The sequence below is a fragment of the Archocentrus centrarchus genome, chromosome 17 (assembly GCF_007364275.1).
Source record: "Archocentrus centrarchus isolate MPI-CPG fArcCen1 chromosome 17, fArcCen1, whole genome shotgun sequence".
Lineage (NCBI taxonomy): Eukaryota > Metazoa > Chordata > Actinopteri > Cichliformes > Cichlidae > Archocentrus > Archocentrus centrarchus.
Genome location: NC_044362.1, coordinates 16833211 through 16849291, shown reverse-complemented (window position 1 = coordinate 16849291; position 16081 = coordinate 16833211). Strand labels below are relative to the sequence as shown.

At 39.6% G+C, this 16081-nt stretch overlaps 1 protein-coding gene across 1 annotated transcript in view; it reads left to right on the top strand.

The window, feature by feature from the left end:
• tnr (tenascin R (restrictin, janusin)) overlaps positions 1–16081 on the top strand; it is a 224320-nt gene that overhangs the window by 65771 nt on the left and 142468 nt on the right. The window contains exon 3 of the mRNA XM_030751321.1: positions 4227–4290. The gene's annotated coding sequence lies outside the window, so the exon portion shown is untranslated. The remainder of the gene's footprint in view (positions 1–4226; positions 4291–16081) is intronic.

Here is a 16081-nt window from a genome sequence, read left to right as displayed (position 1 = left end):
CCACCACCAACAGCCTGAACCTACAAGGCAGCATCCGAGATTCATCAGACCAGACAATGTTTTCCCAGTATTTTGTTGTCCAATTTTGGTGAGCCCATGCAAATTCTAACCTCAGTTTTCTGTTCTTAGCTGACAGGAGCAGTACTCGGTGTGGTCTTTTGCCGCAACGCTAATGTGCATTCAGAGATGCTCTTCTGCATACCTTGGTTGTAACGAGTGTTTGAGTTACTGTTGCCTTCCTATCAGCTTAAAACAGTGTGGCCATTCTCCTTTGACCTCTGACATCAACAAGGTATTTTTGCCCAGGGAACTGCTTTTTTAGAGCATTCTCTGTAAACACTAGAGGTATTTATGCGTGTAAATCCCAGCCTGTCTGGCACAGACAACTGTGACGCATTCAAAGGTCCACTTTTTGAAGCCAGCCATTTTATTATTATTCTTAATATTTTTAATATGAGCAGGGTGAGCATCCACCATTGTAGCTGCGTGCGTGTGTGTGCGCGCGTGTGTGTATATTGTATAAGAAAGTAAGGAAAAGCACAAAAGGTACACTTTTAAGGGGGTATTAAATCACTGCAGACTGTTGTTAGTACACTCACTGTGGTAATGGATTTCTGTTTGTGTAAGTGATTGTAAAATTCATAAGTTTTCCTCTTCAGTGTGTGTACTGTACTGACAAAGATGTGTTAAGTGTAGTGCATGTAGCAGCTGCTGTCTACTTCTAGTGCCAGATTTGAATGCTAGTGAGGAGCCAAAGGATTTACTTGGTTCCAGCATATCACTGTGTTTTTCTGTTTTCAGGGACTGAGCTGGTGTGAAAATCAGCCAATCATCTTCTCTGCTTTACCACCGTGATTTTTTTTTTCTGCCTTTGTCTCACCTCCTACACATTTCTCTCGTCTTCCTTTCTTGTTCTGTCACTTGCTCCCTCAAGCTGTTGGATGTCCCCAGGAATTAATGAAGTGATAACGCAAAAGAACACACACACTCACAGAATTGTTTCCATCACTTCAGGAGACATTACACTGACTTACATTAACTTCCCATAGGGTTACAGTAATACTAACTCTCACTGCTGCTTGCCTTAACCTGACTCTAACCTGACCATGAAGTAAAACCAAATCAAACATTACCATTAACAAAAACTAAGGATTTATGTGTGGAGACTTGCTTTTTCTGGACTCCCACAATGAAACTTTGTAAATAGATATATGTCCTCACATCATGTGTATACACACACACACACACACACACACACTACCTCGCTTTCTCATCAAAGGCTCAATCAGCTGCAGCAGCGGATATCTCTCACTCTTACACTCTGAGTGCAAAGGAATTTATAATTTACATTCAGCATCTGCATATATCCTTACTTATGTCTCCCTGTGATATTTCAAAGGTTCTTTATCGTTTGTAACTAAACAAAACAACCTGTAAGTGACACAATACCATTTGTAGTGCAAGAGAACAATAGGTGACAGTTCAGCCGTCAAGTCTGAAAGGACATTTGGAGGGCCAGATGCACACAGATATCAGTTTGGATCATAGGTGTAAAATAACCTTCTTCCATTACAAATAAAACTGCAGTACAGGGTAAAGTCTTGAGCCATCCCTCATTTCTTTATATTTTGCTTGGAAGATGGGAAGTAGGTGCAGCAATTCGTGGAAATGTTCAAACATACATGGAAATACTGTATATATGGAAAATAATTTTAGCTTGAAAGATAATACTTGGTAAGACCAACTTTATTCTTCAACACAGTCTGAACTCTCTTAGGCAGCTTTGTAATTTCTCTAAGCAGTCTTCAGGAATAGTTCTCCAGGCTTCTTGAAGGACATTCAAAGCTCTTCTTTGGATGTCGGCTGCCTTTTGTTCTGTTCTCTGTCAAGATGATCCCACGCTGCTTCAATAATATCCAGGTATGTTTTTACTATATTGGCAGTGTGTTTGTGAGTCATACTGAAAAATGAAGCTTTGGCCAATCAGATGCAAAAATACTATTTGGTGCTTGTCAAACTGTGTCATCTTTGGCATTTTTTTGTAGAATGAACTAAAGAAATAGGAAGAAATTGTGTTTTTGCAACAAGCTGCTAGTAACAAAGATAAAGATACAATTTAAAAATGGTTCCTTGCTAAGACACAACCCTGGTTCATCTCTTGAGTAAGGTGCCTTTTCTATGCTTGAATGATTCACAGGTAAGCAAAAATAGACAAACGAGCGAAAAACATTCCTCTGAAAATGATCGGGTACAATGATGGACTGAAAATGAGTGAAAAAGAAGCCAAAGTCCAAAGAAAGTCTGGCACTTTGGAAGCAAAATGTAAAGAAACGAGGGGTGGCTCGAGAATTTTGCACTGACTGAATGAACTTCGATGTTTTTCCATTTGCTCTTTTAAGCTGGTTGTCTCTGTCAGCTTCTAAAATTGTCATTCAATGAGTGCGAGAAGAAGAACTCTGAAGTGTATGATTTTCTAAAACAATCAAAGCCCATCTTCACAACTTTGACTTGTTTTATATGTAAATCCTTTTTATTTTTCTGCCTTAAAAATGTTTGCCTGCCCATCTTCTGGTGGGAGTGCTCAATATGGAGCGCATTGTGTGCCGCCTGGATATTTATTTTCTCATTTGAAGCCAGTTATTTTCCAATTGAAATGTATCTGTATACTCATTTTTTTCCCCAAGTCTTTAAACGTTTTAGCTCAGCACTGAGCTCAAGCAGATTTCATCTTTCTAACTTCAGTGCAAATTATTAGTTTATTTTCACAAAGTATCTGCATGTGTGCTGTTTTCTCTCTGTCCTTGCTGCTGTTCAGTTTTTTTTTTTTCTCTTGCAACATGTTTATTTGTGTGTGCTGAGACAGATTGAATGGGAGTATGGAGCTTTACAGAATAACCTCGGGTTCAGTTGAAATCCCTCAGGGGGATTGATAGCAGCTGTGCCTGTGTGTATGTTTTTATGTGCATACCTACATTACCTACGTAAGTGTACACAAAAGCACCTTAACTCTATATTTAATAAACACTTGAACTTGACCAAAAACTGATTGCTAGTCAAAGTGCTGGAACAATATGGCAGCATAATTAGTATCAAGAGAGGAGCTCGTAAGACGAGTGCCTTATGCAACAGGAAAGGTTATGTCCTGTTATACTTGACCAGACACACATACGCAAACAATGCCTACATCCACTAATTCTGTCAAGAGCAGGCATCAAGTGCTGTCTCATGTCTCAAATGTAAAACTTTTAGTGTGTCTCAGTGCTATTATAAATTCTAATTAACTCTTGACCGTGCTGTTTTTGTACAGTGTTGACAAACAGCATTACTTCATAGTTAGAGTGCAGCAGTGAGTGTTTGGTCTGCTGCTCCTTTACAGCCCTCATTTAAAGAAAGGCTTCATTATAATTATTCAGAATGAAACAGATGCTAACTTTCCACTAAAAAAAATATCTTTATGTTTAAATTTAAATGGAATCTGGAGGTTTGTCGTAAAGGAAAAGCGGGATTCGTGTTAATGTGCCGTTGCTGCGTGTTGAATAGCGGCTACCCGCTTTGTTGAACTGTAAAATTGGCGTGGAAGTAGTCAGGGAGGGAGGGAAGTTCATGGTTTTGGTACGACAGAGAAAACCATAAAGAAAATCTGACTTTTTGAAGTTATTTTTTTAGTTTTCAAAAGTTCCTAATTGTCTTTAAATCTCAGTGTATGAATTAAGTAGGAATTGAATGCAGCGGTGCTGTTACAGCTTGAAAAAAAAAAAAAATCACACAAATTAGCAACCCCTTTCTTTCTTTTCGTCAGCTTGGAGAACACATGCGTCTTGTCTGAAAAGACAAAAAACAAACAAAACAAAACCTTTGTTGTTATTATCGCTGCTTATAATCAGTGGACCAGGTGACGTGTGGACATTACACGATGTCTAAAGAAGAGTCACAGGTTCTGGAAGTGTGAGCTAACATAACAAAAATGGAGATAGACAATAAATGCACATTAATTTTGGTTAGGTCTCAAACTCTAGGTCTGTTGTTCTTTGTTCTGTTGTTTTGACTTAAATAGACTTTTGGCAATAGTTAGTGGGCTCACTGAGGTGATGGAATTTCATTCCTGGTGCTCCTGTTCTTGCCAAATCAAATGGATTTAAAGAAAGCAGGGACAAAAAAAATAATAATAATAATAATTGTATAGCATGTTTAAGTAATCTACAACCTTTCTTCTTTTCTCTTCACAGCAGCAACCCAGGGAGCAACAATAAAATAATAATAAAAAAATCAAGTCCAGTTGGTGCTTTCAAGGTGAGTTGCAACTTCAAATGAATCATATGGCGTGTGTGTGTGTGTGTGTGTGTGTGGATCTGTGTGTGTTCTCACAGTTTTTTCTCCTTTCCTCACAAAATTGCAGTCCCTCTTTATGTAAAACTAATGCAAATAAAATTTATAAAATGCATTCACAAATGGCACCCATTGAAAACCTGACTTGAATTGCTTTTCCTCTGCACTGAGATACCAACTTTAGGGTATCCAGCAGTTTTGTCTTATATATGTCAGCGAGCTAGAGACACCATTGCTTTACACTCTGTTCACTCTGTAGCCGGCTACATCAAAGTGTGCAGCAGCGTGAAAAAGATACTGATTGAAGTCATTCTGTGCACAGTGTCATGACAGGTCAGTCTTAGTTACAGTAGATGGTAATGTAACAAATTTATCGGACCACAACCCAGCGTAAGGTTTATCCAACAGCTGCCCTAAATCAACAGTGTTGCTAATTATGAAATAATTTTTTTAATGTTACTGTAATAGTTAATCCACCAGTATACACAAGCTCTTTAATTGAAATTATGTGTTTAATGGTCAAATTTACTGTTTTACAAGAAAGTAGAAAACCAGTAAAGCACATTATGATTATTATTTTTTTTTATTAAGATATCAAATTACAGTTATTTGCTTGCATTCCTGAACAGAAACATTCGTTTTATTGGTTGAATGTTTTTCACTGTGCCAGCTCAAGTTTGGGATTAAAAAAAATGTGAATTAGTTTATTATTTGCCTAATAAATAACAATATATTTTTAACGTTTAAACAAGTTTTTGACTGATTTTTAAAATATTTACGATTTCTGTTATTGTGACAGGTGATCCAGTGAATTTGTTAAGCATGAACGTTGTTGGTTGGTGGATAGTGTACGAAGCTGTATGACAATAGATAGACAAATCTTGAGATTTACAAAAACAAATTATTATTAAAAACAAATATGACTCACTATTGTGGGAAATGTTAAAAAGTAAGCAATGACCTTTCCTCTCAGCATTACCAAAAGGAAGCTGCTTCACGTTGGTATTCGTGAAAACACAGCAGGGCGGCAGTTCAGTCTAATTTACTGTAGTGAGTATGCTGCAGAGATTCCTGCCCTGCCATATAAACACCCATCCTGCAGTGATGCCTCATAAACATCATCACAGCTACTAATACAGCACATGGATCAAGAGTAAGAGCTGTTGTTACGATTGGGGGGGTAGCCCAGTCCAAAAACTTTTGGATTTTCACCTGATAATTGCAGTATTATTATGATATTTCAGTGTAAAATACAAATCCAAGCTGTGAGGCTCTTGCAAAAGGTTTCAGTCAGGTCAGTAGGCTGCCTTTCACAACATGACTGCAATTTTCTTATTCAGCTTTCTTATTATTTCTTTTTCAGCAGCAGGAGTAAAATCCTGAGGAAAAGGGTCTTGGTGTTGATGAAGGAGTCATATTGTAGATTATATGTTGGTAAAACTTCAATTTTGAAAATTGGACAACCCTGCTCCCTTAGCTCCTGCTTCTGTTATGTGACAAAGGCTTCTTTTTTCAAATGTGACAAACTGTGTTATTTTTGTGTCTAATCTGTGTGTATGCTACTGTCCTCTTACTCTCATCTGTCATGCGTCTCATCATCATTGCACTTTCCTCCTCTTATCTTCTCCTCTCTCCTGTCCTGATTGTAAAAAGTTTGGTTAAAAAAGGGTCAAACAGCAGAGCAAACAGTTGCAATCAGTGTTTGCTAACAAAAACTAGACAAATCTCTCATTTTTTGGTGCAATGATTACATCAAAACATACATTATTTGTTGATTTATTATATACATGGTTTAGCCAAACATACCAGCATAGCAATAATCAGAAGTTATGTGTTTGTAATATGTGCTTCGTACATCATTTATCAGAGTCCAATCCATCCCTTTGCAGATTTTAATCCGACCCGCAAATCGTTATTACATTTTATCTCGCTCAGTTGTAGCTGTGGTCCGCACAACGATGCTTGAACCCCGAATGCTCCGAGCTGGATAGACAGGTGCACTTTAACTGCAGATTTAAACTAACACGCATTTTAAAGCAGATTTCAGTAAAAAGCAAAGTTGCTGCTGAAGGCAGAGAATTTCAACTGCTGTGGGAGAATAGCTTGTATCTTCATCCAGTGTAAAAAGAGGCTGACATATCCATTTGCCACGAGACAATTTCTGTATTCAAAGAACATAATTTGCGTTGTCATCTTGATGTCTGAATCCACATACTTGCAAAGCTATGGAGTGATATTCAGGGTTCAGAGAGTTCACAGGGTTGCTGAAGTGAACAGGCATGCACCTATAGCACAATGGACTAAGTTTCTTTGGACCCAATTGCAAAGTGATGGAGCTATTACCAGCCATCAGGAAAGTTTCATTTTCATGTGCAGATAGTTTTGTGGCAGAAGACTGGGCTTCATGTTACAAAGATATTTTTCCTTAACTAAATGTTATAAAGGCTAAAAAACTTTTTCTGGACTTTTTTAGTGGTTGAGGGTTATATGACCAAATTCAATGTGAAAGGGCTAAATGAGACAAACATTTTCTTTTGCTATAGTTCACAAAATTATTTCTTTATATACTGCTAAAAAAAAAAAAAAAACCTTAAAGGAACACTTTTTAATCAGAGTATAGCATCAAGTCAGTTAAACATCTGGGACACTGAGTTGGTCAGTTAAGTAGTAGAGGGGGTTGTTAACCAGTTTCAGCTGCTGTGGTGCTTATGAAATTAACAACAGGTGCATCAGAGGGATAACAATGAGACAGCCTCCAAAAGAGGAATGGTTTTACAGGTGGAGGCCACTGACCTTTTTTTCCTCCTCGTCTTTTCTGGCTGTTTTTATTTTTTCACTAGTTTTGCATTTGGCTAGGGTCAGTGTCACTGCCGGTAGCATTAAGAGGTTGCACAGATAGTCCAGCTCATCCAGGATGGCACATGAATACGTGCCATTGTCAGATGGCCCATTGTGTCTCCCAGCACAGAACATGGAGGAGATTCCAGGAGACAGGCAGTTACTCTAGGAGAGCTCAACAGGGCGGTAGACCTTAACCCATCTGCTGGACCGGTATCTGCTCCTTTGTGCAAGGAGGAACAAGAACTGCCAGAACCCACGTGTCTGACCAAACAATCCAGGGTTCCAGCTAGTGGTTGAGGTACTGTTGTGCCGGGCTGAGAATTTCAGTAGTTAGCTGTTGAGATGGATTACTATCACCACAGTTTGCAAGTGTGTACAGAGGGGGGAGATCTCCCAGGACACCATCTGTCGTCTCATTAGGAGCATTCCCCGACATTGTCAGGCATGCATGCGAGTGCATGGGGTGGCTTTGAATTCAGCCCTCTGTAGGTTGATAATTGATATGGCATCCTTTCATTCCAAACACATTACCCAGTCCATATCAGCATAAATATCCAGCATGACCCCCCCACCCCACCCCACCCACACACACACACACACACACACACACGCACACGCACACGCACACGCACACACACACACACTTAAGTGTTCCTTAAAGTGTGTCTTTAAAAATTTGTTTTTGAGGAAACAGGACAAGTAGAAGACAAAAGAAGCGGTAGGCCTAAAAAAAAATAAAAATTTTTTACAGCTGATGCTGTTCATCTGCTGAGGATAGATGTCAGAAGAGAGGTACAATAGTGAGTGTCTACAGCCATCTGTATGGTTTGGGGATGCATTTCAGCCAGTGGTGTTGGGGATGTTTTCAAAACTGATGAAACTATGAAAGCAGAACAGTACAGTCAGATTTGGAAAAGAGACCGTGGAACAGTCATGGAATCAGTCATGGATTGACCTCCCCAGAGCCTGGACCTCAACAGTATTGACACAGTGTGGGATCATCTTGACAGAGAACAGAACAAAAGGCAGCCAACTTCCAAAGAAGAGCTTTGAATGTCCTTCAAGAAGCCTGGAAAATGATTTCTAAAGACTACTTAAAGAAATTACAAGAAGGCTTGCCTAAAAGAGTTCAGGCTGTGTTGAAGAATAAAGGTGGTCATACCAAATATTGACTGAAGCTTATCAGAATTATACAAACTCATTTGGTGCCTTACATACTTTGTTTCAATTTATGTTTGCACGTTTCCATAAATCACTGCATCTACTTCCCATTTTCCTAGCAAAATATAAAGAAATGCAGGGGTTACTCAAGACTTTTGCACAATACTGCATGCCTATATGATTGTGTACCACTGTGGCCCTTAGTAAAACTTCATTGACACCATTGTCATAAACAATGTGCCTTCTAGGAAAAATGTTCTTCATCTGCTAGCTGAAGAGCCTCTTCTTCACCAACTTGAGCTTGTAGATGAGGCAGTGGGAGCTCTCATGTCCTGACTCATTGGCAGCTTCAGCAACAGGATACATCTCATCCTTCACCTCCTCTAGCTTCACCTATGCCTTGTTGCTGTCATCCTGTTTTTTTTAGACTTCATGAAAACAAACTTTTTCCCTCTTTCACTAAACCATAGCAGCTCTGCTCCTGGGTTATTTAAATGGTCAGTTAACCAAATTATTTAAAAAAAACGACTCCCCAAAAGATGGAGGAAGCTGCATTTTGGGATTAGGGAATAAATTCCAGGCCCATCTAGGACAGTAAAAAGGTAGAGCTGGCCCTGGCAATAACTGACTACCAGATGCCAAGAATGACAAGCAGTAGGTCTCTTTCAGCAGGCTCACACAATGCAAAAAATAAATAAATGTACATGCTTCCCTACTTGATTGACAAATGCAGCAAATCTTGACCTAAAACACACTTGCATTTTTGAGGTGGTATAAGGAAATTCTGCAGCTGGAGCTGCTTGTTGACTATATGAAAACAGGTGCACAATCATGGTAAAGTGAACTAAAGCCTGTCAGTATGACAGGCCAAGTCTATGGAATTAACATCTTATTAGTACCAGAGTGGTCATTCAAGAATGTATAATCTTTGACATGTAACAAGACAGCCTTTGTAAGTAAGATTTTCTAGAAAAGGGGCTCTATAGAGGATTTTAATCATGACAGGCTTTTTAAAAGCTGTGGATTGAATAGCTGCTGGGTAAGCCCAAGTCATTATACGATGTTGTCACTTATTCTAATAGATGTACTTAAATACACTGAAAGCATGAAATTTTGTAGCCAGAGATTATTGCAGATGAACAAATAGGTTCATAAAAACTCAACGTTTTCTTTGTAATAACCAATCTTTAAACACATTTTTATATTAGATCAACAACAGTGCATTAGATGTACATCAACCTCTGTACTTGTTCTTTACATACCAGTATCACTGTTTTGTAAAACTTTGTTTTGAGGCTATAGTGGAGAAGAGGAGGAAGGCAGCACTGCATGTTTGCCTTTCTAATTACTTCTCATAGGACCTCAGCTATTGATTGTTGCAAATGCTCATTGATTTTTAGCAGGACTCTCTACACTATCTGACTTTTGTGCTAAATACCATGGAACGAATGACGTCAGCGTGTCTGTCTGTAACATCAGTTCAACTGTGTGTGGGTATGTGTGGGGAGGAAGAGGTATGCAAATGTGTCTGTGCATGCATTTTTTGTGTACTTTAAATGAGAATGGGCCCCATTGGCCCTGAGGAATAGGAAAGTTGCTGCATTTCTTTTGGCCCCGGCAGCTTAATCGAGAAACATCGATCAAGCCAGAGGAAACGGTGTGCTTACTTGCACATTGAGATAGCCAAAAGCTATTGGCAAACTGTTTGTTCTCATTGGATAAAATCACAAGACTTCCCTCCCTGTGGTCTAAACAGATCACTATGTCAGAAGGTCAGAAGGGGTGCCACAATACATCAGCAGTCTCTTTCAATATTTTTAGTAACTAAATGTTAGGTGATGCCACAGTTCAATAAGTACTTTTTATTATCCATTAATGAATTTTGCTGGCATTGCAAGTTGAGATGACAGTATGTCAAGTGCAAAGGAGTGCAAAGTAAGCTTTAAAATGCAGAATAGAGTTGTAGACACGATCCCGGGGTGTTATACTGTTTACAGTTGACAAAATTACAGCATTATTTACATACTGTACAGATCAAACTGGCCGAACCCTCTAATACCAGAGTTCACAAAGTGTAGTCCATAGACTTTTGGTATGCCATTTACATAGAGGTTGGTGGACAACCCCCAGCAAGGGAAAAATGCGTATTCACCCAACCAGCTTACGAGTTGTTGCTGGAGGTGGCTGGCTGGTGCTGGGTGAAATCAGTTGCAAAGAAGGTGCTATACCACAAATCTGCCTGTGATTGCTTTGGTTTCTAGCAGATTGCCACAGCAGATTTCTCTCACACCCAACCGGTCGCAGCAGATGGCTACCCCTCCCTAAACGTGGTTCTGCTGGAGGTTTCTTCCTGTTAAAAGGGAGTTGTTCCTTCCCACTGTTGCCAAGTGCTTCCGTATACTGTGGGAGGATGTGTGATTGTTGGGGTTTCTTTCTAACATTATAGAGTCCTTGTCTTACAATATAAAGCACCTTGAGGTGACTGTTGTGAATCAGATTAAATTGAGGGGTGGAGCAGGCGACCACATATATATGCCGCTTTGCGGTGCGGGCGGCGTGAGTTCAAGTCCCGGCTTGTCGCCAATTTGCCCACGTGTCTTTCCCCCATTTTCTGTCTGTTTATACTGCCAATAAAGCCACTGTGGCCAAAAAAATCAAATTGAATTGAAGTGAAGATATAGAAGATGGCAACTTGTCTGCAGACACTTTCAAACTAACCACCAAGTGTTAATAAAATTGTGAAGTGTGACACAAGCCAGAAACAGAGAATGGAGGTTTTTGGTGCAGGGCCATATTTCTCTCTGTGGCCAATTTTGTGTAGTGACAGCAAGCAACCACTTCGTGTATATGTGCTTTTCCGTAGAAACCGGTGGGTATCAGGGGATCACTCACTGATTTCTGGGCCTGTGTGATTCGGTCTTTAGCAACCACTCACCAACTGGTTGGAGAATGCTTATTTTTCCTTAGATCCGGTGGTTGCCAGGTGGTCATACCTGGTCTCTAGGCAGTCTTTAAGAACCCATCTTACTGTGTAACACTAAAGTGTAAAAGTGCTATCTGGGGTTTGAAAAGGTCGGGCAACTTAAATAGGTAACTAGTTCCTCACTAATTAGGCTTGAACTACTGATGTGTGCGACCACACCGTCTACCACTAACCAGGGCTGCAGCTTCGACAGATGGCAGTGCTTCAGTCTGTCACTCTGAATGCTCTGTTGTGCCAAGCATATTTGCTTTGCCAAGACGAGCACTATAGACTCTATATAGGCTTCTCTAGATAGTGTTTTTCTTGTTCATATTACTCATATTATCACAGTATCTATATAGTTATACAATGCCAGAGCTGACAGGCAGGGAGGGGCAGATTAGCCAGTAGAGAGGAGAAGCAATAAAGAGAAGAAGAAGGAGGAAAAAAAGAAGAAGAAAAGAGACAGAAAGATATGTGATATTAGTATTAAAGAAATCCTGAAAATGTGAATCTGAGCTCTTGTCATGTTTTTACCCAGAGGGTTCCATATGTTCTACTGCTGCTTACCTGTTTTACTTTGGTTTTTGGATTTATCCTGCCAGGATATCACCTGCTTTAATGGGAATGTGTCTGTCACTGTTCCCTTATTCCTGTGAAGGGATTTGAATAATGCATCACTCTGTTCTTAACTTCCATTTGAATATATCTTTGTGGTCAAGAAAGAGAGAGAGTCTCTTTGCTGACTGAAAGACAAAGAAACAGTTACAAAAGGCAAAGGGACAAAGAGTGAGAAAGGATACAAAGAAAGTTAGCAAGAAAAGGGCAGACAAAGAAAGCAGGAGACATATCAACAGAGAGAAAGATGGATAGAAAGGCTTATTGAGAGTGAGAGGGCCACACAGTGCAGCATCTATATCAGGCTTCTAAAGGGTATCTAATGTGATTTGCTTTGGTAATGAGACTGGCAGTCTTTTTTAATTTTCAGCGTTAGTTCAGTGCTCGTTGTGTCTTTTCTACGCTGTGTACCTACATCGCGAGAGATTGGAAATGTTTATTTTTAGATGTCTCGAATTTACTTCGGCACGCCGTGATAAATGGGAACAGTCTTCTATTGTGGCAGAAACAACAGTTGCGGAATTTACTTTAGCTTTGGAAAAAAAAAAAACCCCAAAAACAACCCAAAAAAAGCTTTGTTTGCTTAAACCGTGTGATTGCCGTTGCTTGATTGCTTGTGACGTGTGCTCAGAATGATTGCAGAAGGAAATGAACGGTCTAAGTTTGATTGAGCTTTGGAAAAGGCAGCAGTCACAAAGTCAAACGTGACTTCACACGCAGGGTTGCTTCTTTTTATGTAATTTAAACTTGTAACATTGTGACTGAATCATGCCACAGCCAGTACAAAGGACACAAAGTCTGGAATATAGGGTGATGTGTTTTGTGGGTCCACCATCCACCTCTACCAAGCCCCTGTAAATATTGTGTTGTAAATAGATTTTAAGCCCTGATCTTTTTTTTGGAACTCAGTAAATATGTGTGTGTATCTATTTGTCTGTCAAAGGAAGTATTGATGCAGCTGCATTGGATCAATCTGCAGTTCCCCTGATTAGCTTGACTTGGAACCGACCAGTGTCACTTTTAATCAATATTGACATCTGCCATAATTGTGTCTTTCTCAGCTTTTGATTAATCAAAAGCTGACAGAGATACGCTTCTGGAGATTTTTTTTTAAAAAGCATCACCAAAATTAAATGCAGTGCACTTTATTGCAGAGGCCAGAAATCCTGAATATAGTATATCCTTATCATCCTATATTGCATTGGCATTGGCCCATCTACCCATTTGACAGCAGATAATCTACAGCTCTTCTGCTGTCATGTGGAGTTTTGGTACATCACTCTCAACAGACATTTTTTTTTTTTTTCTAAATGTTTTTTGACTTTCGAGTCCCCTTACCTGCTGTTTCTTAAAGAAATTTTTGGATAGTGGAAACAAGCTGGAATCGCTCTGCTTGTCATTAGTTGAAAATTTGTATTAATGATCCTTGACCTGCCTTACAAGGCCTAACACATTGATTTCCTGTAAAACAGAGTTAAAAAGTCATAGGTTAAAAAAGCATTTTCTGTGCTGGCTGAGTCCCACAGAAAAGAAATAATTTCTTAAAGAAGTAGTTCATTTTCATCTAATTCTACTTTAGGAGTTTTATTAGTTTTACAAATGACTTTGATCATTCCATTAAAGACCATAAAGTTAAAATAAATTTTAGAATCTAATAATAAACAAAAGGCACAACAAACAACACAATAACTAACACGACTGAAAAGTTTAGTTACTGTAGAAGAAAAATGTTAAATAAAAGTCCAGGAGCGCTCACTGTGAAACAGATTGAACTGGTCAGCATGTGTAGTTTAAATTTTACCTCCCAGTTGGCTGCAGCAAAACAAGAAACACATTTTGCAAAAGTAGAATAAAGAAAGTGCATCATGCCGTCCACATCTGCCTCCTCTTCATCGGCCCTGCAGCCTCTCTCTCTCTCGTATGCTTCGTCCACATGGCCCTTCACCCCCTCAGCTCTGCTCCTCTGGCCTGAAACCCGTCCAATTTGGCTGCTCTGCTTTGAATTCCACTCTTTATTTGCTCGGATTAGTTCTCCACACTCTGGGCTCTCTGCTCGGCTCAGCTACGGTTCTCCTGCTGCTCTGCGCAGCCAGCAGCGCGCCTGGTTCTCCACACGTTCCGTCGCACCCTGCCCCGCTCTGCCCCGGCTCAACATCACATCCCATACGTGATCCATTCAGCTCTGCAGTAATTATTCATCTTTTATCTAAGTGCAGTCCTTCACATCAAATTGTGCCTAAACGATGCATGTTGCTAGGCAGTCGGGCATGCTGTTGCATCCATTGATGTTCTCGGGAGTTTAGGTATAAGTGGTCATAATTTTTTTTTCTTTTTATCCCACACACCCCACTTATATGATGAATAAACCCATTTTAGGAAAAAATCATGACATATGAGATGATGGGGTATTATGTTAACAGAGTTACATGATTTTTTTTTTAAATGCCTAAGGCTTAAAATGACCCCCTTTTCAGTTCTAGTGTTAAGAATTTCCTACAGGAGGACAGAACAACAATGCAGCTGATTCACTTTGACTTTAAGTCTAGTTAAAGGGAAGACCTTTTTAAATCCTATGATATTATCTACTTTCACTTTAAATTGCACCTAAGTTAAAGAACTCTTTCCTATCCCATTGAGAAGAGGTACTGTATTTTATCATTTCTAATTTCCCATCCTCTTTAATTCCTTTATCTTCATTTCAAGCATTTGACATGATAGTATTTCTGTCTTTTAAGTCTGAGGTCTCTTTTTCTCCCTCTCACTCCCACTATAGTCTCTGCCTTTCTTCTCTCGCTTCTCACTTCCTTTTTTCCTGTAAGAAGACAAAGTCAAATGGCCCAATAGCATTTAATTGCTGTGGTTTTTATGTGGTCTGCTGAGAAGTAATAGCCACTCAGCACTTCTGTCCATAAGATAGATGCTGCCGATGCTTGTCTGGGAGTTGCAGTGTGGGAGCACACCCAGTGGCTCAGGAAAGTGCAGGTGAAGTAATAAAAGAAAATGGTTCGCTGGGAGGGAGAAAAAAAAAAAACTCACAATGGATTTCATTTTCTTATTGGAAACAAGTCACCTGGGGTCATGCACGCATGCACATGCACACACACAGATAAAAACAAATCCACACGGACACGCAAGCAACCACAGCAACACACCGACCACACAAACAGAGGTCAGAGAGAAGCAGCAACTTGTTAGCAGCAACCATTGGCTGTGACCAGTCCAATAATGCAATCTGCTCTGGCTGTTGGACAGGCCACCATATGGAAGCAGCTGCTGGGTGAGTCAGACCGCCGTAATAATGGAAACAGCAGGAAATCGGAGGGATTGCCTGGATCCATCCTGTATTTGCCCCATCTCTGGTGTCACAGGCTAGACACAAACCCACTATTTCAAAGAGGCAAAAGCATTAGAATAACATATCCTTCTCTGCCTCTGTGATTGGGCTTTATCAATTCATCACACTTCTTAACACCAGGGTTTTTCTCCTAGCTCAGAGCTGGCCTTTAAGGGTGGCTGTGCACATGAGCACAGCTGATCTGCATGCAGTAAATAGCAATGCATCAGTGTTACCTTATTGGGCATAAATCTGTGCATTCAAAATACTTTTTGTTCTTTAGTAATAAAACCGTAATTAGAAAAAGATGGATAAATGAGACTGTAACTGTAGTATTCCTGTTGTGTCGCCTTGTACTTGTGGATCAGCTGGAATTCCATCAGTCTGTCAAAACAGTAATCCTTCAACTTGATTTTTATCATCAGGGAGGGGCCAAAATCTGGCAAGAGGACCAATTCATGATGCAGACCCCATTAAGTCTGAAAACAAAAAACAAACAAATACATAAACACATAAAAACATAACACTGGAGATGTTCCTGGTTGCGCTCCTCACCTGATGCACTGCTTTTTCACTTTCACTCCCTTCAAACAAGACTAATAATGATCATGTCTAACTACTCTGATAGATTGTAGTATATTGCTGGTTAATTGGACTTCTTGGGTGATATGAAGTAACATAAAAATCACACACTGTCCTGTGCAACTGTAGAGAAACCTAGTTTTCATTAAGCAATAAGCGTCATTTAGAAGTGCCATGCCACTGTAAATTAACTGCTCAAAAGTATTTCTGAAGTAGCTGAAAGAGAATAAAGTGATCCATTAATCCATTTTCTGAAT